We start from the raw sequence: 24,515 nt of genomic DNA, 5'->3' as shown, positions 1-24,515 counted from the left end.
TTGGACAGTCCAGCAGTACCTAGCACCTCCCAATTGCCAAACCACAAAGCTTTGCTCCCTGTGAACTATGGGTGTTAAATCACATGGTGATGTGAACTAGATTATTGAATCTAGTGCAAGTGGGAGACTGAAGGAAATATGCCCTAGAGGCAATAATAAATTTGTTATTTTATATTTCCTTATTCATGATAAAGGTTTATTATTCATGCTAGAATTGTATTGATCAGAAACCTTAATACATGTGTGAATACATAAGCAAACACCGTGTCCCTAGTGAGCCTTTACTAGACTAGCTCGTTCATCAAAGATGGTTAAGGTTTCCTAACCATAGACATGAGTTGTCATTTGTCACTTGAGAAGGGGTCACATCATTAGGAGAATGATGTCATGGACAAGACCCATCTGTTAGCTTAGCATATTGATCGTTGAGTTTATTGCTATTGCTTTCTTCATGTCCAATACTTATTCCTTCGACTATGTGATTATGCAACTCCTGGATACTGAAGGAATACCTCGTGTGCTATCAAACGTCACAACATAACTAGGTGATTATAAATATTCTCTACAGGTATCTCTGAAGGTGTTTGTTGAGTTGGCATAGATCAAGATTAGGATTTGTCACTCCGATTATCGAAGAGGTATCTCTGGGCCCTCTCGGCAATAAACATCATAAGCTTGCAAGCAAACGACTAAGGAGTTAGTCATGAGGTGATGTATTACGAAACGAGTAAAGGGACTTGCCAGTAACGAGATTGAACTAGGTATGAAGATATCGACGATCGAATCTCAGGCAAGTAACATATCGACAGACAAAGGGAATAACGTATGTTGTCATAATGGTTGGACCAATAAAGATCTTCGTAGAATACGTAGGAGCCAATATGGGCATCCAGGTTCCGCTATTGGTTATTCACCGGAGAGGTGTCCCGGTCATGTCTACATAGTTCTCGAACTCGTTGGGTCCGCACGCTTAACATTCGATGACGATATTGTATTATATGAGTTATGTGATTTGGTAACCGAATGATGTTCGGAGTCACGGATGAGATCACGGACATGACGAGGAGTCTCAAAATGGTTGAGAGGTAAAGATTGATATATAGGACAATGGTATTCGGACACCAGAAGTGTTTCGGGGGTACCGGGTACATATCGGGTCACCGGAAGGGATTTTGGGCACCCCCGGACAAAAGATATGAGCCTAATGGGTCAAGAGGGGAAACGTACCAGCCACCAGGGGCTGGTGCGCCCCCCATATGGGCCGAACCAGAGGAGAAGGAAAGACGGGTGGGGAGAAGGAAAGGGGAGGGATTCTGCCTCCCCCTTCCTTCCCTCCTCCCTCCTCTTTCCTCCCCCTTCCGGCAGATAAGGAAGGGGGGGGGGGGCGCTGACCATAAGAAGGCCCCAATTAGGATTCGGCCTACTTGGGCACCTCCTTGGCTGCCTCCCCTCTCCCCCAGCTATATATATGTGGGGGGCGCCCCTAGCACACCCCAAACAATTGTTAGCGGTGTGCGCCCCCCCTCCATCGTTTACTCCCATGGTCATATCTTCGTAGCGCTTAGGTGAAGCCCTGCGAGGATAGAGGGAGTCTTGGATTAGGGGGTCCTCGGGTGTCCGGACTATTTGACATGGGCTGGACAGATGGGCCTTGAAGATAAAAGCAGAAGACTTTCCCCCGTGTCCGGGTAGGACTCCTATATGCGTGAAAGGCAAGTTTGGTGTCCGGATATGTTATTTCCTTCCCTTACAAACTGACTCTGTACAACCGTAGGCCTCTCCGGTGTGTATATAAATCGGAGGGATTAGTCTATAGAGATCATTAGAATTCTCATAGGCTAGACAACTAGGGTTTAGCCATTACGATCTCGAGGTAGATCAACCCTTGTAACCCCTATACTCATTGAATACAATCAAGCAGGACGTAGGGTTTTACCTCCTTTAAGAGGACCCGAGCCTGGGTAAACATTGTGTCCCCGTCGTCCCTTGTTAACATTGATCCTCAGATGCACAGTTCGAGACCCCCTACCCGAGATCTGCCAGTTTTTGACACCGACATTGGTGCTTTAATTGAGAGTTCCATTGTGTCATCGACGGAAGGATCGGTGGCTCACCTTGTCAGCGGCGACGATGCTATTTCCGGGGAGACTTTTCTCCCTAGTCAACTATTTGTGTTTGGCGGCTTCACTCTGTATGCCAACTCAACTGGCTACCTCAAGCAGATCGACAGCTATGCCCCTCGTCACCAGATCAGGTTTGGAAGCTTGAACCACATCGCCGATATCCGAGGATACTTGGTCTTCGAAGGGTTATCGGCCTCGGCCGCCGTTCTTCATCCATATGAAGGAGGCCCATTGGATCCACCATCAGATTCCGCTAAAGGGTCGATGCCCACGCCCATCTCGGCTTTAGATCCAAGGCGGATCACTTCGTCTGAAAATGGGAGGATATACCCCACCGGACTCTATCCCATTACGGAGCTCCCCGTCGGAGACACATATGTGACCATGCCGTCAGCGGGCCTGGATCAAACGGGACTCTCGCTGTCATCGGAAATCTAGACTCGCCTCTGTACGTTAACTCTGAACTCTCGAGGTCTGCGTCCATGGAGCTCGGTCAAATGGTTACTACCGAACCTAGCTCCGTAGGTCCTCAGACACCCGTCCAGCTTTAGCTCTTAAACGAGACATTGGACCTATTGCGATATCTCGCCATCACGGAAGTATCACCTCCGAACTATGCCTAGACCGAACTAGGAGCTGAGAGCAGGGAATTTTATGTCCCACCCACCACCCACTTAATTAGGGAGGGCAATGGGGACAATCCCCTATGGGGATACCTACAACATCCCCATCCCCATGTATTCCCTATCATCCCATCCCCATCCCTGTTTACATGACTGGGGATGAAATTTCCCCATACCCATGCCCCACTGGGGAATGAGACCCCATTAGGGTCTCCAACCCCATAAACAAATACTCATATACATAATATGACACCCTATAATCAACATACATAAATGGTGTTGTCCTTGTCCCGCTAATGCCTATCTAGGTCATACTGACTTCCTGGTCATGGTGGCAGCTGAGGTGAGGGCGTGAGATAGGTTTAAGGTTTTTTCAGAGTTTTTTTGTTTTCGCAAGTTTGTTTGTGAATATTTTAAGGTTAACCGCAGTGTCATAGTTACTAACCGGGTCCTTGATGGGTATTGGGTCTGGGGAATAGGATATCGTCCCCATCCCCGTTGTACCCTATGGGGAATAAATTAGTTTTGTAAATACCCCCATGGGGATGTTTTTCTCCCATCCCCACCCCCTAATAGATGAAATCCCCATGGGTTTGGCGGGTATGGGGCCCCATTGCCATCCCTACACTTAATAGCCATTGTCGAGGACCTAACAGACATGCTATACTACGTCTCCGAAGACATTAATGGCATGGACGACGATGTTGAGGCCGAACCAGGCTAGAACCCGCCTGTCACTGGGCATTGGATGGCACTTCTACATAGGACGTGTACATGGTGGACACACCTGAAAAGAAGGCCGGCGATGACACTCAAAACCCAGATGAGGATAAGCCCGTCGATGAACCACCAAAGTGCCGGCGTTAGTGGTGCCGCTCACGATCGCGTTGGGCAAGGGAAAACAATACGGACACCGGAGATAATAACACTCTGGACAACATCGAAGATCCCGATCACCCCGTTGAGCCTGTGTTTGAGTAGGATGAAAGGGAAGAAGGTCAATACAGCCCCGAACACGCCAATCACGAGGACTCGGAAGACAATAATGACTTACCGGCTTTCGAAGAGGATGTCAGCCTCGGCAATGAAGATTTCATCGTCCCAGAGGAACCCCTCAAACAAGAGTGCTTCAAGATACAGCTGATTGCCACCGCGCGAAGCCTGAAAAAGAAACAGCAACAGCTTCAAGCCAAACAGGATACGCTCAACGATAGATGGACCAAGGTCCTGGCCGCCAAAGAATACAACCTCGAGTGCCCGACAAAGAGTTATCCAAAGCGCAGGCTACTGCCACAATTTGACGACGAGGCCCTTGAGCCAATATCGTCAAAATATAATCAGGCTAGCCAACATGACCGACCACCACGTGGACGGGACAAAGAGATAGTGGATCCAGGCTACACATATGACTTATGTCAGGACCTGGACAATAGAGCCGGCCAGACAAGATCAATCTATGGATCAAGAGGACGCGCTCCAGCGCGAGATGACGGCCATCAGGCCTGGCACGACAAACATAACCAAACCCGGGGTCAGCCCCGAACACAGATGTCATCTGAGCTCCGTCGCGATGTCACCCCGTATAGAGGTGCCACACTCCCCATGTGCTTTACCGATGAGGTAATGCAGCACCAGTTTCCGGAAGGGTTTAAAACCATGAACATAGAGCCTAACGATGGCACGACAGATCCCGCTGTATGGATTGAAGATTTTCTTCTCCACATTCACATGGCTAGCGGAGATGATCTCCACACCATCAAATACCTCCACCTAAAGCTAAAAGGACCAGCACGACACTGGTTGAATAGCCTCCCAAAGAACTCCATTGGCAGTTGGGAGGACTTAGAGGATGCTTTTTGGGACAACTTTCAGGGCAGTTATGTCCGGCCACTAGGCGCTTACGACCTGAGTCACATAGTCCAGCAACCCGGAGAGTCAGCTCGCAAACTCTGGACTCAGTAATTAATTAAAAATAACCAAATCTTTGTCTGTCCTGACGCCGAAGCCTTAGCGGCCTTTAAGCACAGTGTCCGTGACGAATGGCTCGCCTGACACCTCGCTCAGGAAAAGCCAAAGACTATGGCATCTCTTACTGCACTTATGACCCGCTTCTGTGCGGGCGAAGATAGCTGGTTGGCTCGTAGAAGCAACAGTACCAGTGACCCCGACACCTCTGAGGCCAGGGATGGCAATGGGAGGCCACGATGCATCGAAAATAAGCATCGGGACAACAATGAAGAAACCGAGGATACGGTAGTAAACGCTGGATTTACCGGCTCTAAACCCGGTCAACGAAAGAAGCCGTTCAAAGGAAATAGGGACGGTCCATCCAATTTGGATAAAATATTGGCTAGGCCTTGCCAGATTCATGGCACCCCGGACAAGCCTGCCAACCACACCAATAGAAACTGCTGGATTTTTAAACAGGCCGGTAAATTAAATACCGAACATGAAGGGAAAGGACCTCAAAGCAAGGACGATGATGAGCCCCGCCCTCTGAACACAGGGGGATAGAAGAAGTTTCCCCCCGATGTGAAAATGGTGAACATGATATATGTCACCCACATCCCCGAGAGAGAGAGAAAAAATGCGCATTAAGGGACGTCTACGTCATAGAGCCCGTCGCCCCAAAATTCAACCCGTGGTCGGCTTGTCCGATCACCTTTGATCGCAGGGACCACCCAACCAGTATCCTAACGGAGGTTCGGTGGCCCTGGTGCTCGATCCATCATCGATGGATACCATCTCACTAGAGTCCTTATGGACGGCTGGAGCAGTCTCAACTTGATCTATCAAGACATTGTCCATAAGATGGGTATTGACCCATCAAGATTCAAGCCTAGTAACACTACCTTTAAAGCAGTGATACCCGACGTGGAGGCCCACTCCATAAGATGGGTATTCAACTCTCTGGATAACTTTCGAAGTGAAGAATTGATCTTCGATATCGCCCCTTTCCGCAGTGGTTATCATGCGCTGCTTGGACGAACTGCTTTGGCCGGCTTTAATGCAGTCCCACACTATGCTTATTTGAAGCTCAAAATGCCCGGACCGCGCAGCGTCATCACAGTAAATGGAAATGTGGAGCGATCCCCCCGTACTGAGGAGCACACCTCAACCCTAGCAGCCAAGGTACAGAGCGGCCTCATTAAGCCGAATAGCTCATCGGTCAACAAGACCGATGACATTGCTAAGCGAGTCCGATCCGCATTACAGAGCGGCAGCTCGGCAGATCCGGAGCTAGAATAGCAGTTTAGCCTCCGCCGATCACCCTATAAGGTTGCAGCATATGTACCATGCGTACATAATTACGCACTTCAAATACCTTGGGCATCGCTGGAGGCACACCGCGGAAAAGGTCTATAGTACGGCATGACCCTATCCGGACCTTAATATTTTCCCACTTCAGGTTCAGTAAAAACCTGCCCACTCTATGGTTGTACAAGGGCTCTTTTCTAGGTCCTTCCTTCTTGTAGACGACCGTCAACCTCGCCTCTCAAAGGATTTGTCACCAAGGAGAAACAACACAGACGTGCGGCAGGGCATCATTGGGATCGTCAAACCACTACTTTTAGGCCCTGTGTAAAACTTTCCCTTGCCTAAACCCTCAGCATGTAAAATAGCCCCGATATTTATGGCATTATTTGTACGTATTAATCAGGGTATAAAGGAAATAGTTGATCACCACTTTCGTTTGGTACTTATTTATTTCATATTGCCATCTGTATTCCCTCCTTACTTCAGATTACCACACGTGCTTTAGTCCGGCCGTAACACCAGGGGTTGTATTCGGCTCCATGCGTTTTTAAGTCAGAACACCTATATGGTACTCTTCAGCGTCCCAGATAATGCATTATATGCATCGGCTCCGATTCATGTCATAGTTGGGTTGCCCCGCTCCTGTGCTTACCACCTTACGTTCCGCTTGTTCAGCTAAGGTAGTAAAGGGAGAAATACTGTGATTGTATTTCTGGTTCCTCCGGTCAAGTACCTCAGTAGAGAAAGCCGAAAACTGACTGTCATGATAAGCGAGAGCTGGTCGGTGATTCGGTGACTTACTACAAATCGTTAGCGATTCACTCCGAGTTATACAAGGGGCTGGTCTTCATCCAACCGCATGGAAAGGGCACCTTAGTCCGGATTGCCACACACGCACAAGGGGCTAGTACTTAGCCCCACTGTCAAACTCCTATGGCTAAGTGAAAGTAATAAATCTGCATAGTCTGATTGCCTGGTTCACCTCTCAGACACCTCCATTACAGACCAAGACGTTGGATAAAGTGTGGTCACGCGTCATGACGAACACCCCCGTAGCATCTACGCGGGGGCTGAAGCCGATGACTGACAACTTATATAAGTAAAACGACCGCACAGGAGGTAAACATTGCTTGGAACAAAAGGCGCAACAGATAGATATATTAAGCATGGGTTCATAACATAGTTATTACAATCCGAATACATCTACTCAAATATGACGACCTTAGAGCATTAGCCCTCTACTATTCGGGCCCCTTCTAGGACGTCATCGAAGTATATCTCCGGCTTCCGATGATCTTTGCCTTCGGGCGGGCTTGCGGTCACCATGTCGGTGACCTTCATCTTTGCCCATTGCATCTTGACGCGGGCGAAGGCCATCTGGGCACCCTCTATGCAGGCCGAGCGCTTCACAGCATCAATCCGAGGTAGCGTGTCGACGAGCCGCTTCACCAAACCGAAGTAGCTACCGGGAATTGGTTCGGTCGGCCAAAGATGGACTATTAGATCCTTCATGGCCAAAATGGCCACCCTATGCAACTCCATCAGCTACTTTAGCTGGTCGTTCAGGGGCGTCAGGTGCTCCGGTGCAAGAAACTGCGACGAGAATAGGTTCTCGGTCGAGTTCCCCTCCTGGCCTCAGAAGAACTGTGCGGCATCGGTGACACTCCTCTAAAGATCCACAAACACGTCTGGAGAACTCCACACTCGAGTGAGCAAAGCATATCTTTGACCTCCAAAAATACTCTGAAAAAGAAAGGCCTTACCAGCCGCTATCTGCCTCGCCTGACGGATCTCTTCGCGAGCACTCCGGGACTCGACCCGTGACTCTTTAGCCTCCTAGAGAGCTTTGGAGAGTTCGGACAATTGGGCCGAAGTCTTCTCCTTGAAAGCCTTGCATTTGCTGATGGCATCCTTCAGCTCCTGCTCGACTTCGGCCACCCGAGTTTCGTGCTGGCGGCGGGCAGCCTACTCGGTCTTCAGTTCTGCAGCCGCTTTGTCAGTGGCTGCCTTGTTTGCCTTCGCCTCTTTCTAGGCTAGGGCAAGGGCGCCTTTGAGGGTCTCAACCTCGGCTGCACCAACTATGCTCATACTCAAAGCATTAAATGAGTTAACCTCTAAACATATATATCACTTTTGATATCCAAGTAAAACTTTTAAATATTTACCTTGTGTCTCGTCGAACTGCTTGTTAATGCGGTCGATTTCTTCATCGGCCACCTGAAGCTTCGATTGAGTTCGGAAACTTCTGCGGCCTGGGTAGTCGGTGCCAACAGGGAAGCCTGTTGCAAAAACAAAGTAGTATGTTAACTCTCACAAATACTATGTGGATCCTCTGTCTGGTTTCTTTCAAACCGGACAGAGCCTCAGGGGCTACTGTCTATATACAGGTATATTCCTCTACATGAAAGAAAAATGTTTAGGACATTATGTGGCATACCTCAAAGCCTGTGAATAGGCTGGTGAAGGCTTCGTTTAGTCCACTTTTTGCAGACTGGACCTTCTCCACCACTTCACCCATCAAGGTGCGGTGCTCCTCCATGACGGAAGCATGTTGCAATGCTTCCTCTAGAGCGTTCGGCGCCTCCGGATTACTGGAGGTCGTCATGGAGCTGATGCTCCTCCCCCTCCTTTGAAGGGGGCTGCTCACCCGATCCCGGAGCCGTGTTGGTCTGCGGAATGGTGTCCGGCTAGGGCCCGAACTGTTGGGGGTCCCCACTGTCGGTAGTCATAGGGGTCGCCTCCCCTATGTCTTCGGTAAGGATGGCAATGGGTTGGGTTTGGATCGGGTTGAAAAATCTCAAATCCATATCCATGTCCATGAAGACAGTCTTTGCCCGCCCATGAAAAAATCCATGGGTGAAAAATTGTGTCCATGTCCAAATCCGATGGATATCCATACCCATTGGATATCCATTGGGTCCTCTTGAGACATATAAATAAGACATAACACAATATTAACATAAACTCTTCCCTTCTTCACCTCATGGTAGGCTTGGCTTCACTTATGGTAAATCAACATCCACTAATGACCTAAGATCATTTAGTATTTTTCTAATAGATGAGAATGACGAGTCATTTAAGAAGGAGGTAAAAATAAGGGAAGGTGTTGGAGTATGTTACAGAGGGGATTGAATGTCAACTAAATAAAGTTACGATAGGGATTGTGTAATTTCTTATGCATGTTTTAGATAAAAAATGTAAACTTGTTGTGGGACATACGACCGTGGGGCAGGGATAGCAGATTTTCCCCCATTAAGTCATACTATCGGGTTGGGTTTGGGTATACCCATGGGTACACGATTATATCCATGCCCTATCCACGAACAATCGGGTCGGGTTTGGGCGCCGGCCATGGACACAAAAGCATATCCAAACCCTATCCATTCGGGTCGGATATCCATGGATATCCATGTCCATGGATAAAATTGCCATCCTTAGTCTTTGGCGACCGAGGTATTAACCTCGGGCGCCTTCTCGACAGCCTCGTCCGCCTCCTCAGCTAGGAGAGGTCCTTCGGGATAACACCTCGGTGTCATCCATGGTGATAGGCGAGGGGGCTCGTGGCGGCGTCTCACTCTCTTCCATCTCAGGCGGTAGAGAGTCCCCCTTTGTGAGCTCGCGTGGAGGGCTGAAAGGCACACATCAAAATAACTTATATAATAGAAAGGGAGGACTGAAGATAAACAATGAGTATCTACATACTTACAATTTGGCCAGGGGCTTCGCCCTGGGAGGTTTTTTGGGGACCAGTTTGGCATTAGAGTCCAAACTATCCTGGAGGATCACCTTTCCTCTCTTGGGCGCCTCCTCCTCCGGGTCTTTAGAGGGCGCCCTCTTTTTCTTCCTCCCCTTACGAGGGGAGTCACTGACGATGACATGTACCTAGGATAGGGTCATAAGCATGGCCTAGACACCCTACCCAAGGACACTGCCCTAGAGTGAAAGACATTCAAAGCACAAGAAGAGAAACCGACCGAGTTATCGAGGAGTGCAATCCACTCGGCCTTCAACCTCACTCGGATACCCCAATTCCATTCGACCAAGAGAATGAGTCAGTCGATGATACAAGAAATCACTCAGAGTAGAGAAGGCCTAATGTCACTCAAGATGGCAACGGTCAAGTAATCGCTCTATAGACTTAAAGATCATTTATACCCCTTTATTACTGGCGTTATCAGTAACACTCTGTCTTAATGTACATTGAACCCTTTGTCACGTGGGCTGGCTGGGGTCCTGGCGCACTCTATATAAGCCACCCCCCTCCACTGGCACAAGGGTTCGCACCCGCTGTAACTCTCACGCATAATCCAGTCGACCAAGCCTCCGGGCACCGAGACGTAGGGCTGTTACTTCCTCCGAGAAGGGCCTGAACTCGCAAATCTTGCATCACAACCTTGTCGTAGCTAGGATCTTGCCTCCTCCTACGTACCCCCTATTCTACTGTCAGACTTACTCCCACGACGGTTGGCACCCACCGGTCGGCAGGTGTCTTAGCAATTTTTTCCGATCCGTCTCGTTTCTGGCGGCGGTTTTTTCCGATCTCCATCATGGTGAGGTTGCAATTTTTTCCGATCTCCATGGTGAGGTTGCAATTTTTTCTGATCTCCATCATCATGGTTTCTGGCGGCGGTTTGGCTAAGGGCCGCGAGATCCGTCTCGGCGAGCTCGTGTTCATCACCGACGACTCCGCTTGTCTCCAGGAGGCCCCTCTCGAAATTGAGAAGCTCCCTGGCCACAGGGCGACGCACTTTCGTGCATGCATCCGCGACGTCCTTGTACGGCAGCCGTCGACCCAGTATTGGTCGGCTCCCGTTACTTCGTCGCTCCCCGCTGCTCGCCGTCACAAGCGATCTGGTCGATCACGGCTTGAGCGGTGGGTAAAGCATGAAGTGGCCCATCAATCAGCCACCCCTCAAGTCACGGCAATTGAGCCCAACGAATCTCTCTACGGACTATTCGACCTGTCGACTCGTTTCGCCGAGACTCTGTCCGAGTGCGACAGTAGTGACCCTATGGTAGAAGTCCTGATGGTCGACATGCCATGCAGCCCTCCTGGGTTCCGTCGCAGTGGCGGCGGAGACGGCGATGGCGGCTCATCGCTTGGTAACAAAGAGTATTGTCCCGAAGCCCTCACGTCGCAGCAAAGGGAAGAGCTGCACCGTCGCAACGTAGAGGCCCTCCACACTCCCATCATCGGAGAGACCTCTAAGGCTCGGGCCTTGGAGGTTGCACGCTTGGCATCTTTGGATGAGTGCGCGCGGCTGGAGAACCTTCAACATTCACTCGACGAGCACACTCGATGACAGATCCCCGAATCGAGTCGATGGCAGCGGCAGTTGTGTCCACCTAAACCCTAGATATACAGCACCCCGATCCAGAATCTTATAGCTACAGCCCGTATAGCAGAGTTGATTTGGCCGTCCCAGTCAGAGGCTGGAAGAGGTTTAATGCAGATCCGAGCGCCGCTCCAGGCAGCAGGAGAGCAAAACACGACCGTTTCTCAGTCTCGCAACAGGATCCATAGCAGGTCCATGGTGGCGGACACCGTCCAGTCAGCTCACAGCCCAAGATCGCCTCCACGGTGATAGGGTCGTGGGCACCACCAGCAGCAGTACTTGGGTCGGAACAATGAGCAATATGGTCATCGACTCGGCCATGATGACCGCCGTCGAGTGCCTACGCCCCCTCCGAGAGGTGGATCATACGTGCCCCGGTAGTACGATGATAGACGCCCGTATAGCAATGAGCGAAGGGTACCAGTCGAACCAAGAGTGCCCGGGTTTGATGCGAGGTCAATTCTTGTACAAGGTGTGGTCGACAGAAACCAAGCACACAGAGAAGGACTCGACAGAGATCGTCTGACTGGTAGCAGAGTTCATGTCTCGGGGCATGAGTGTTTCAGTAGGGCCATCAGAGCTGCTCAGATCCCACCCAACTTCAGGTTGGCAACAGGAGTGAGAAAGTTTACCGGTGAGTCGAAGCCTGACACTTGGCTAGAGGATTACCGAATGGCTGTGCAAATTGGCGGCGGCAACGACGATGTGGCCATGAAGCACGTCCCCCTGATGCTAGAGGGTTCGACCAGAGCTTGGCTGAATCAGTTGGTTCCCGGAGGTATTTTCAGTTGGGAAGAATTAGCCTAAGTGTTTGTCAGGACTTTTGAAGGCACTTGCAAATGGCCTCCAGGGCTGACTGAATTGCAGCATTGTGTGCAAAAACTGAATGAAACTTTGATGGATTACATCCAGAGGTGGACCACTTTGCATCACATGGTGGAAAATGTGTCACAACACCAAGCAGTTTGCGCCTTCAAGGAGGGTGTTCGGTACAGAGAGTTTAACCTGAAATTCGGTCGGACAAGAGATATGACCCTGGCCCGAATGATGGAAATAGCCACTCGGTGTGCTAACGGCGAAGAAGAAGACCGACTCCGCAGTGATAGAGGCGAGGCGTCCCATCTTTTGATGAGATGGTGGCTATCATTTTGGAGGAATTCGACTTTGATGATCCGACTACGAACGTGCGAGGACGTCGCGCCTTAGCAATCGCTAAACCAACTCCGAGAGGTTATTGACCACGCCGGAGCACGATCAACCTGACCACGAGGGTTTGTTTCCTGTAGGAAAACAAAGAACAAGCAAGAAACTAAGATTGCAATCTGGATATTGCGAATATAAGAGGAAAACTTTATCGATCAAGGTGGGGTTCTGTGACGTCTTGGTCTGGTCGTTGAACACAATCGAAGTACGCGAAGTTACAGCTATGGAAAACTTTTAATCTAAACAAAAACCCCCAAATTCTAAACACTGCCCTAAGGGCTGTATATATGGAGGAGAGAGGGGGAATTTCGTGGCCCTTGGAGGAGGGGTCTGAAACCAACCCTAACTCTTGTTTCCCCACACATACAGACTCTAAAAACTTCCTATAATCAAGTATTTCGACATTACATGGTCCTGGCCCAATATAGGGTGACGCAACACCTAGAATAGCCTCTGGACAAATTTATGAAGTGGCATCTTGTATATTTCGTCCAAGGCTTCATGCACTCATTATGGTGGCTTCAAAGTCCTGGAATCATCACTTGTAACTCCGTTCTTGTTCCCCTTACGCATGCCATCATCTCCATACTTGAACTTGTTCCAACGTTCATATTTCTTTGTAACAGCCACGATGCGGCTATATCTCCCACGTGTCGGGACACGACTTAGAGGCATAGCCGCATGGTAGGTTTGTCGCAAGAGGGGTAATCTTCACACAATCCCATCTACTGAATAAGAAGGGGATAAAGAGTAGGCTTACAATCGCCACTTCACACAAATACAAGTTAAACATACATCATCCAGAATACAAACAAGGTCCGACTATGGAACCAAAATAAAGAAAGACCACCCCAAATGCTAGATTCCCGATCACCCCAACTGGGCACCACTACTGATCAACAGGAAAGGAAACATAATAGCGAGCATGCTCTTCATGGAGCTCCCACTTGAGCTCGGTTATGTCACCTTGCACTGGCATCATCGACACCTGCATCTGTTTGGAAGTATCTGTGAGCCACGAGGACTCAGCAATCTCACACTCGCGATATCAAGACTATTTAAGCTTATGGGTAGGAAAGGGTAGTGAGGTGTAGCAGCATCAAGCACTAAGCATATATGGTGGCGAACATACGCAAATAAGAGCGAGAAGAGAAGCAACACAATGGTCGAGAAGCTAGAATTTATCAAGAAGTGATCCTGAAGCTACCTACGTCCAAACATAACACAAGAACAGTGTTCACTTCTTGGACTCCACCGAGAAGAGACCATCATGACTACACACACGGTTGATGCATTTTAATTAAGTTAAGTTTCAAGTTCTCTACAACCGGACATTAACAAATTCCCATCTGCCCATAACTGCGGGAACGACCTTCGAAAGTTCAAAACCCTGCAGGGGTGTCCCAACTTAGCCCATCACAAGCTCTCACGGTCAACGAAGGATATTCCTTCTCCCAGGAAGACCCGATCAGACTCGGAATCCCGGTTACAAGACATTTCAACAATGGTAAAACAAGACCAGCAAAGCCGCCCGGATGTGCCGACAAATCCTGATAGGAGCTCCACATATCTCGTTCTCAGCACACACCGGATTGTCCAAAATTCTGGTAGGCCAGCCCAGAGTTGCCCCTGGTGGCCACCGGCGGCTGACAGGTTGGACCAACACTCAGAGGAGCACTGGCCCAGGGGGTTAAATAAAGATGACCCTCGGGCTCCGAAAACCCAAGATAAAAAGGCTTAGGTTGTTAGGAAAATGTAAAACCAAGGTTGGGCCCTACTGGAGGAGTTTTATTCAAAGCAAACTGTCAAGGGGTTCCCATAACACCCAACCGCGTAAGGAACGCAAATCAAGGAACATAACACCGGTATGGCGGAAACTAGGGCAGCAAGAGCGGAACAAAACACCAGGAATAAGGCCGAGCCTTCCACCCTTTACCAAGTATATAGATGCATTAATTGAAATAAGAGATATTGTGATAACCCAACATATCCATGTTCCAACATGGAACAAACTTCAACTTCACCTGCAACTAACAACGCTATAAGAGGGGCTAAGCAAAGCGGTAACATAACCAAACAATGATTTGCTAGGAAAGGTGGGTTAGAGGCTTGACATGGCAATATGGGAGGCATGATATAACAGGTGGTAGGTAGCGCAACATAGCGATACAGCAAACAACTAGCAAGCAAAGATAGAAGTGATTTCGAGGGTATGGTCATCTTGCCTACAAAGTTCTCAGAGTTGACGAAGGCTTGATCCTCGTTAGCGTACTCAACAGGTTCCTCGATCACGTACTCGTCTCCCGGCTCTACCCAAGGCAAGAACACAAGCAAAGGACCAACAATCAAACACGGTGCAAGGCACACTCAACATGATGCAAAACATGGCATGACATGCGAGATGTGATATGCAATGCATATGCGTGATCCAGAAGGGAAAGAATGAACAAGGCATCAACTTGACAAACCAAGTGCGCCGCTGGAAAGATGAGATGATTTCGATCGAAATCGATATAGAGATCACCGGAAACGGATGCACGGTTTGCAAATGGCAAGCAAAACAAGAATGGCACAATTCTGCGGTTAACAACACGATGCCATCTAGAATGCAACAATAAACTAAGCTACTGCACTCCAACATAACAACAAAGCATATGGCATCAATTTACACAAGATGCTTTGCAAAACATGAACAATGAGCTACGGCTAAATCACACAAGAGCAGGTTCAAACAAGCATGGCAAAAGTGCAATATCAGCTTCACAGACTTAGAGAAATTACTAACATGTCAGAAACAACATCAGGAAGCACTATTTAGAGCAAGCAAACAACATGCTACAGGAACATATCATAGCAAACAAAGGCATGGCATGAATCTACTAAATGCATATATCAAAAGTCCCTTACTGATCATGAGACAAAAAAGCACAGAAGATATGATGGCACCCATGTAAACATAGAAAGTTTTATCAACAGTTTCAGACTTGGCAGAAAACAGAGCATGGCATAAACAGAATTCCGAAGGCATCTTTGCGAGCTCAAATCACTCATCAAAAAGCCTTTGATGACAAGATAATCATACTAATAGCAAGAAGACATGTTCAAGAAGCTAACCATGGCAAGAGCAAGTTCATAGCATGCATGGATCACTAACAACAACCATGGCAAAATTGGTTAACATGTAAACAATCTGCCAGGAACATTTTATAGCAAAAGTAGAGCAAGATTAAGACATGCTAGGGCACTCCATAATTGCAAACATTGGTATGTATGGATAGCGAAAAACCATATGTTTGAAACATACTTACTAAAGGAACTCAAAACAAGCATGGATATCACTGTAGCATCATGTTTACATGGCATCAAAATAACAGCATGCACAAGACTTAGCAAAAACCGAAGTCCCTGAAATCAGCAATATCACGAAGTCAACTTTGCATGCTTGTGCTAGTCACCACATTAATCACATAAATACATGGCAAGCACCCCTGTAAAGATGGCATGGCATAGTTCAAAATACATGTAGAGCTCATGCCCATATGATGCACACATCAAATGTGACAAAAATGACAAATCATCATGATTTGATAAGTAAAACCAAGAAACATTTTATAGCACTCTTGCATCAATGATTTGGGCATCAACATGGACTCAAACAAGCATGCCACAATGGAATGAAATGAAGAGCATCTCACAGTGAACATTTTGATATATCATGCGCATGAAACGGAGCTACAGACATGGAGTTATGGCATGATGAACAAGTGCATAAATTATATGATTTTCAGGGACTTGGTCAAATACAGGGTCAAACAGAGCGGGCGAGAGATAGCAAAAAGGCGCACGAGCGATGGATAGCACGGCGACGCTCACATTGGGCCCGGGGGCTGACGCTATTGGGCCGGCTTGGTCGCGGCTGGGCCGAGCGCGGGCCCACGCGAAGGGAGCTCCTCTCCTCGTGCTCCTGCACGAGCAGGAGGCCATGGCGAGGCGGCAGCGGCGGCTTCCTGCTCGGGCGACCAGAACACGGGGACGGTGAGGGTGAAAGGCGAGGAGGGCAGATCTGGGGCGGCGGTTGTCAGATCCGGCACTGGGACAGCAGGGAGCGATTGCCCCTTGTGAAGAACGGCGACAGCGAGGAGGGAACCGGGCGGCGAGGTCGATGGTGGTCGCCGGCGGGGTTGAGGAGCAGCGTGTCGCCGGAGTTGCATGGCGGCAGGGTCGTCGCGGAGGTGCGGGGTGGCGCCGGAGACGAGGGGGCACGCGGGTGGTGTCGGGATCGGGCGGCTCGGGCCCGGAGGGCCAGATCCGGGTCCCGGCGGGCCGGCGCGATGCGTGGAAGCAGCGGGACAGGCGGCGCGCTCCCAGTGGTTGCGGGTGGCGGCGGAGCTGAGGTGGCACGACGGGATTGGCTGGAGTGATGTAGAGGGCGGACATGTCCGGTGACGGAGGAAGAAACGTCCGGCGGCGCGAGGGGAGCGGTGCTAGGGTTGTACTGCGCGAAAATCCGGAGGGGATCACATATATATAGGTAGAAGGAGGTGGGAGTGTCCAAATGAGGTGCAGTTTTCGCCCACATGATCATGATCCAACGGAGGAGAACATGGAAGTGGTTTAGATGGGTTATTGGGCTGTTTTGGAGGGGTGTTGGGCTGCAACACACAAGAGGCCTTCTCGGTTAGCCGGTTAACCATTGGAGTATCAAACGGACTCCAAATGGAACGAAATTTGACAGGCGGTCTACCGGTGGCATACCAAGGCCACTTGGAAAATCTCAGTCCATTCCGAGAACGTTTAACACCTGCTCACGAAAAGAGACAATAGGGGTGCGTCGGGTGCATGTAGGAGTATCGGATTGCAAAACGGACAACAGGGAAAATGCTCGGATGCATGAGACGAACACGAATGCAAATGCGATGCCCATGATGACATGATATGAAATGCATCACATGAACAAAATGCAAAACGAAGACAAAACCCAACCACGAAGGGAATATCATATCACATCTTCAGAAAAGGCAAGAGTCGGAGTTACAAATATGGAAAGTTGTATCCGGGGTGTTACATTCTTGTCCAAGCTAGGCCCTTCATTTGTAAGCAAAACAAATGTATCCAATTTAGGCAGCATCATATTCTCATGAACATTAGAATCGTTACCAAGAAATGAAAGTACCTGATGATTCAGTTGGCGTGCGTGAGCTCTAGTAATTGGTCCAGTATGTATAGCAGCAGGGGCTATGGGTGTAACAATGGTATTGATACTGGACCAATTACTAGAACTCGCACACGCCAATTGAATTATCAGGTACTTTCGTTTCTTGGTAACGATTCTAATGTTCATGAGAATATGATGCTGCCTAAATTGGATACATTTGTTTTGCTTACGAATGAACGGCCTAGCTTGGACAAGAAAGATGAACCTTGGAGCAAGTTCAAGCATGGAGATGATGGCGTGCGCAATGGGAACAAGAATAGAGTTACAAGTGATGATTCCAGGACTTTGAAGTCACCATAATGAGTGCATGAAGCCTTGGATGAAATATACAAGATGCCACTTCATAAATTTCGTCCAGAGGCTATTCTAGGTGCTGCATCACCTTATTTTTGGGCCAGACCCATGTAATTTCGAAATACTTGATTATAGGCAGTTTTTAGAGTCCGTATGTGTGGGGAAACAAGAGTTAGGGTTGGTTTCGGAACCCTCCTCCAAGGGCCACGAAATTCCCCCCTCTCTCCTCCATATATACAGCTGTTAGGGCATCGTTTAGACTTTGGTTTTGTTTAGATTAAAGTTCGCCATAGCTGCAACTTCACGTACTTCGTTTGTGTTCAATGACCAGGCCAAGATGTCACAGAACCCCACCTTGATCAATAAAGCTTTCCTCTTATGTTCGCAATATCCAGATTGTAATCTTAGTTTCTTGCTTGTTCTTCATTTGCCTGCAAGAAACAAACCTTTGTGGTCAGGTTGATCGTGCTCCAGCGTGGTCAATAACCTCTCGGAGTTGGTTTAGCGATTGCTAAGGCGCGACGTCCTCGCACGTTCTTAGTTGGATCGTCAAAGTCGACTTTCTCCAAAACGATGGCCACCATCTCATCGAAAGACAGGTCACATTTGCCTCTATCAAAATGTTTAGTAAGTATGTGCTCCGTCTTCTTCACGCCAAAGTGTCCCATTAATCGTGCTCCATGCGCCTCCTCCAACAACAAAAGACGAACAGAGCTAGCTAGAATGCATAGCTTGTTAGCACGGAACACAAATCCATCATTAACGACAAACTTGTTCAACATTCTTCCTTCTTTACAATTCTGCATTACATCTTTAAAATCAGCACCATGCACATATTGATCTTTGATGGTCTCCAAACCAAATATTTTGAAGTCAAGTTGTGAAAGCATAGTATAGCGACGAGACAATGCATCATCAATAACATTTTCTTTACCCTTCTTGTGTTTAATGACATAAGGGAAAGTCACAATGAATTCAACCCATTTAGCATGTCTACTGTCAGGACCCCGATTCCAAGTCACATCGATCTAGCCGGTAACACCTCATATCACTTTGCGGCCTCACGCACGGTATCCCATGGGTGTCGCCCTACCATGGCCCGGGACCGTTTGCACCTTTTGGCTCACGTATATGATAGTGTCGCTAGCATCCATACGACAGAGAACCCGGGCCGACATGGCTAGTCATGAACCCAAAGCGGCACAAACCTATGGAGACAGGCATACATGAATCACATCGAGCATGTCGGTCATCAACGAGTGATTCCGGGCTGTAGCACTGGGCTAACAGGACTCCGGGATCCCGGGCTGTAGCAGGCTAGGCAGGACTCCGAAAGTCACCGCGTGACATTTCCCCGAAGGGACAGACATAGGAATGAATTGAAACACATGCCGGCCAGTCAAGTGTCCTGAACAGTAGTGCTGGGCTAGCAGGACTCCGGTGAACCGGGCTGTAGCGGACTACTATGGCTCGAGGAACACTAGACTACATTTCCCCATAAGAAAGGCTGCCAAGGATAAACAACTAGATTGTCGGATCCCACTCATACCAAGCATTTCAATCATACACACAATATGCCCGATATGAGTACATACAACATGGCATCACAACAAAACTCTACAACTCAAGTACTTTATTTAAAGGCTCCAGAGAGCCATACATAACATGTCATACAGATAGGGGTCACATGACCCGACACTCAAGTCATACAATCATACAAGCACATGCGGAAGCAACTAGTCTGAGTACAGACTCTAGAAAGAAAGAAGGCTTCTCGAAGCCTGTCAATCTACATAGGGCCCTCCATGGCCGGGATCACCACCTGGGTGGCTAGTCACTCGTCGACGTCAAGGTCTACGTAGAACCCATCTGAGGGGGTGGTGTTGTCGTCTGAAACAGTAATTAAGCAAACATGAGTACAAAGGTACTCAGCAAGTCTTACATCAGAACCTACTATACATGCTTATTCTCAAGAAGGTGGTGGGGTTGATGCAGCAAGCCAGCTTTGACTCTTGGCTAAGCTATCCTACGAAACCTCTCTAGTAAAATAGTTTTCGCACACGAGTCCATTACTCACCAACACAATACTCCACCGGGGATTCTCCCTCGTCATCCTACGAGAGGGCCATCCTCAGTACTCACACTTATCTGAGTCTTTTAGTAGTATCCATTAATTTGTCTATGAACTGTATATGCAACCAAGTAGTCCTTTACCGCGGACGCGGCTATTCGAGTAGTTTTATACCCTGCAGGGGTGTACTTCGTCACACATGTTTCCACCACTTAGCGTCTGCACATGACATGTGCTCGGCAGACTTCAAGCGAAAACCGACGTGGGTGTAGACCACGACCTGACTAACCTCACAAGTCTCTAGTCCAGGTTTATCGCCTATTCAGGTTCCATCCGCAAGGAAAACCGGCCGGGGTGTCCTCAACGGCCCCAAACGATGTGAACAGGGTTCCCGAGACACCAAACGGGTGACTCGGTACACCGTGCCACGGTGTATCTACCGCAACATAGCCCACCCCTAGGGTCAACGCTACGCACGGCCGCCAACACATGTCCTACAAACACCAGAAACTAGTTGCAACTCCTGGATAGAGGCGAGAGGGGTCAGTAAGTCGAGCGGGGTCATATTTCAGGGCCCAATGTGTGGTAGTAGCTGAATCTTAAATCACGCATACAGATCTCAGTTCTTAGGGACGGTCTCAATGAAACAACCCACCATGTACTCCTACATGGCCTCTCATCGATACCTTTACCAAAACATGTTCAACACATCCCTCACATTACCGACATAAGCATTTCACTCTAGCCCATCACCCAGATGAACCAGACCTGACACAACTCTAAGCATAGCAGGCATAGCAAGGTAGGAATCACATACATGGCTCAATCAACTCCTACACATGCTAGTGGGTTTCATCTAGTTACTGTGGAAATGACAGGTCATGCAGAGGATAAGAGTTCAACTACCGTAGCACACAGTAGTTTGAATCGCGTTGTCTTAATGCAGTAAACAAGAGCAGAAGCGAGAACATGGGTTTGTATCGGAATGATCAATGGATGCTTGCCTGATGGAGTGGTAGCGGGATACTTCCCTTTAGTTGGATACTCGTGGATATCCTCGGAGGCAGAACCTACCACGAAGAACACATCGGAACACAATCAACACATGACGATATGCAACAATATGATGCATGCTATGACATGGCAATATGATTGTGTCTTGGCCTAATGCAAGCTAGAATAGAAAGGTATGAACTCATTTGAATCAAAGATTCAAATATTAGCTCATTAAACATGGCCTTAATAGTGCATTTCCTTATTCTGCCTAAACAGCAAGGTAAACTTGTTTTGTCATGCATGAAACCATTACAGATGGATAGATTGAATTTTTCTGATAATTTTTCATATATAAATTATTTCATTTGGAGTTATGGTTGAATTTCTATGAATTTTTGAAGTTTGAACTATTTTCTGGAATTTCTTGTATAAAAATAATTCCAGTAAATCAATTACTGCGTCAGCAATGCGTCAGGGTGACGTCAGGGTCAACGGAGACGTCCAGGTCAAACCTGACTGGTGGGTCCTGCGTGTCAGTAGTTAATTAAACTAACTCATTTTAGTTAGCAAATAATCTGGATAATTAGCAGGGGGGCCCACTTGTCATTGACTCAGGGGAGTCAACTGGGCCCACCCGGTCCACGTCAGTGGTCAAATCCGCCGGTCAATAGGGCTAATCCCGCCGGCGTTGAGTCGCCGGCGAGGCCGAGACGGCGGAGGGCTTCGGAAAACGCCCTCAGGCGACCAAAACGACGGCGGAGACCACCCGTGCGAAGCCCAGGCTCTCGCGCATCCAATGGAGCAAGTGTGAGGAGCTGGGGTGGAGCGAGCTCGCCGGAATCGAGCTCGTGGCGGCGGCCGGAGTTCCGGCGTGGTCGGTTTCGACGCTACGGTGCACGGGAGGAAGAGCTGGTGGTGGCTACGGGTTCTTGGTGCTGCACTGAGCACGGTGAGGCACTCCGTTGTGAGCTTGCACGGCTATGGCCATGGCTGCACCATGGCCGGCGGCGAGAAGCTCTCGGGTGCGGTGGAAACGGCGGCTACAGGGGCCAAACGAGCACGGGAGCTAGGGGAAAAGGAAGAGGAGCTCACAGCGGGGTCAGAGAGGGGGTCAGCGGGCTTGGGGACGGGCTGGAGACGAGGTGTGGTCGCCGGCGATCTCGGATGCCCGAGGTTGAAGACGAGGGCGAAGGCGGCGTTGCAGGGCTTCCGGCGAAGCGTGGCTCGGTGGGGAGGACGAGGGAGTCGAGGCAGAGCTGATGGGCTCGTCGGAGGGGCGAAGGGAGGTCTCTGGCGGCGACTACGGCGATCAGCGGCGAGGGACGCGCTCGGCCATTGCGGGAGAGGATGAGGGAGACAAGGGGGAGAGTGAGAGAGGATGAGAGGGAGACGTGGGGGTCGCGTGGCGTCCTCTAGGCGTCTCCCGGCGTCGGCAGAAGTAGGAGGTGGCCGGCGTGTGGCCAGCGCACGGTGAGCACGCGCCCCTGCCTCCTAGCGCGAGGTAGGGGGTGACTGGCCGAGCCAGTAGGCTGGGCCGAGCCAGGTAAGGCCCAGGTGGGCTTCTTTCTCCTTTTTTTTGATTTAGTTTCTGTTTTCTATTTAACTGCAATTGTTTAGCTTTATTTAAAATACTAAAACATCTCCAAAAATCCTGAAAATAAATGTGGCCTCTGTTTAGATTATTTCCAACAGGAAACATTTAATCCCAGAATTATTTGAGCATTTAAATTATTTTATAGCATTTAAATGCCCAAATTCAAATACTTATGATTTAATTCAATGACCTTCTGTTGACCTAGAAAATTGTGCACCAATTTTGCCAGAGGTTCTAACCCAAGGCAAAGAGGGTGAACATTTTAGAAGGGCATTTCAGGTTCATTGAAATTATTTTTAGTAAACCCTAGTTGATTTCAAAAGGGGTGCTGGGGGTTCTGCCTTCCCCATTTCAAGTTTCTGATGAAAGTAAACATGATGCACACTCTAATGCATGGACTAGCTAGGGTGTGACAACTCACCACCACTCAAAAGAATCTCGTCCCGAGATTTAGGATCCTCTGGAAAGAAGGTGGGGTACTCGAGTCGAAGACGATCCTCCCTTTCCCAAGTGGCTTCTTCCTCGGAATGATGTGACCATTGAACCTTGAGAAACTTGATATTATGACATCGAGTGGTACGCTCGGCTTGATCAAGGATACGAACGAGATATTCCCGATAAGAGAGGTTATCTTGTAGATCAAGCGTTTCGTGGTCCAGTCCACGGATAGGATCCGTGAAGCAACGCCTGAGTTGTGAAACGTGGAAGACATCGTGAACTCTGGAAAGATGCGGGGGTAGTTCTAATTGGTAGGCAACTTCTCCTAGTTTGGCAAGAATACGAAAGGGTCCAATGTAATGAGGAGCCAATTTGCCTTTGATACCGAAACGATGGGTTCCCTTTAACGGAGTAACCCGAAGGTAAGCCTTCTCGTCGACTTCATAAGTCATAGGCTTATGTTTACGATCATATTGACTCTTTTGACGAGATTGGGCTGTTTTCAATTTCTCACGAATAACTCGAACCTGCTCTTCTGCTTCCTGAATCATATCCGGGCCAAAGAGTTGTCTTTCCCCGGTTTCTGACCAGTTAAGAGGCGTTCGACATTTTCGTCCATAAAGAACTTCGAAAGGAGATTTGCCCAAGCTAGCTTGATAACTATTGTTATAAGCAAACTCCGCGAATGGAAGGCATTTCTCCCAACTCATTCCGAATGAGATAACAGAAGCTCGGAGCATATCCTCCAGAATTTGATTGACTCGCTCTACTTGACCACTTGATTGAGGATGGAAGGCGGTACTAAAAGAGAGACGAGTTCCCATAGCATTTCGCTCTAAAATGATGATCATCACACTTTTATTTACTTACAACTCAACAATTACAACTCAATACTTAGAAAAAAATATGACTCTATGTGAATGCCTCCGGCGGTGTACCGGGATATGCAATGAATCAAGAGTGACATGTATGAAAGAATATGAATGGTGGCTTTGCCACAAATACAATGTCAACTACATGATCATGCAAAGCAATATGGCAATGATGGAGCGTGTCATAATAAACAGAACGGTGGTAAGTTGCATGGCAATATATCTCGGAATGGCTATGGAAATGCCATGATAGGTAGGTATGCTGGCTGTTTTGAGGAAGGTATATGGTGGGTATATGATACCGGCAAAAGTGTGCGGTATTAGAGAGGCTAGCAATGGTGGAAGGGTGAGAGTGCGTATAATCCATGGACTCAACATTAGTCATAAAGAACTCACATACTTATTGCAAAAATCTATTATTTATCGAAGCAAAGTACTACACGCATGCTCCTAGGGGGATAGATTGGTAGGAAAAGACCATCGCTCGTCCCC

This window comes from Triticum urartu, chromosome 1A, assembly GCF_056163025.1.
Source record: "Triticum urartu cultivar PI428250 chromosome 1A, HENAU_Tu73, whole genome shotgun sequence".
Taxonomy (NCBI): domain Eukaryota; kingdom Viridiplantae; phylum Streptophyta; class Magnoliopsida; order Poales; family Poaceae; genus Triticum; species Triticum urartu.
The sequence above is the reverse complement of the archived record's forward strand: the minus strand, read 5'-3'. Positions refer to the sequence as shown.